The sequence below is a fragment of the Pygocentrus nattereri genome, chromosome 4 (genome assembly GCF_015220715.1).
Source record: "Pygocentrus nattereri isolate fPygNat1 chromosome 4, fPygNat1.pri, whole genome shotgun sequence".
NCBI classification, from domain to species: domain Eukaryota; kingdom Metazoa; phylum Chordata; class Actinopteri; order Characiformes; family Serrasalmidae; genus Pygocentrus; species Pygocentrus nattereri.
The window spans coordinates 498,879-499,929 of NC_051214.1; the positions used below are offsets into that span (position 1 = coordinate 498,879).

The 1,051-nt window shown below is 52.9% G+C and overlaps 1 protein-coding gene across 1 annotated transcript in view; it reads left to right on the forward strand.

Annotated features, from left to right (window-relative positions):
• The window catches only part of si:dkey-119m7.4 (uncharacterized protein LOC560629 homolog), a 21,463-nt gene extending 20,928 nt beyond the window's left edge, over positions 1-535 (forward strand). The window contains exon 9 of the mRNA XM_037537643.1: positions 1-535. This exon is cut by the window's left edge and continues 1,065 nt beyond it. The gene's annotated coding sequence lies outside the window, so the exon portion shown is untranslated.
• Positions 536-1,051: the final 516 nt, after the last annotated feature.

Here is a 1,051-nt window from a genome sequence, read left to right on the forward strand (position 1 = left end):
AGAGCTGCGAAAGTGGGATTGAGGGGCGGTTGGTGAACGAGGCGGCGCTGCTTGTCCAGAGGAGTGGACGGTGTGTTAAAGTGGGGCTTTAGCAATGTCTACAAACTACACCAAAGTGAGAGGTTCATTTTTCTGTGCTATGGGCCCTTTAATGCTTGGACACCGCAGTGCTGTAATGATGATGTGGACAACCGCTGCTCCGCCTCGCTGACCGGACTGACGCTGCGCTTTTGATCCAGACTGACTTCGTTGTACCTGCTCAGCAGCTGCTCTGACTCAGACAGATGTGGAAGATGTTCTATTAAAGAGCCGAGACTCTGGTGTTGGGGCGGCACGGTGGCGTGGTGGCGTGTTGGGTGGCGCTGTCGCCTCACAGTGAGGAGGGCCTGGGTTCGATACCCCGGGCGGATGACCGGGGTCCTCTCTGTGTGGAGTCTGCATGTACTCACCGTGTCTGCGGTGGGTTCCTCTGGGTTCTCCGGTTTCCTCCCACAGTCCAAAGACATGCAGTCAGGCCGATTGGACATGCTAAACTGCCCCTAGGTGTGAGTGACTGTCTGTGTCTGTCTGTCTGCCCTGCGATGACCTGGCGACCTGTCCAGGGTGTATCCTGCCTTCCGCCAGATGACCGCTGGGATAGGCTCCAGCACCCCCCCGTGACCCTGAGGGAGAAGCATCTTGGAAAACTGATGGATGGATGGACTCTGAAGGCTGACGGACGGTCTCAGCTGAGATCAGCGTTAATGTGTGTTTTTAACGGCTGATGTTCTGAGCTCCTCCGTTATTCTGTGTTTGGAGCGTTTGGTCAGTTTTCTCTCTGAATCAGGGCTTCGTTTCACTGTGATGGTAAACACAGCGAATCTGATTGGTGGGCTTTAAAGGGTAAATCTGTGACCTCACAACCGCTGAGTTCAGGAAACCCTTCAGTGTCTCAGGAAATGTCACTGTTCGCCATCATTCGGTCTGATGGACCCGATTCTGAGCTCTGTCAGTGGAACGTAGACAAACGTTGATTTTTACTGTTTTTATGTTTGAAAAAAATGTTTAATTT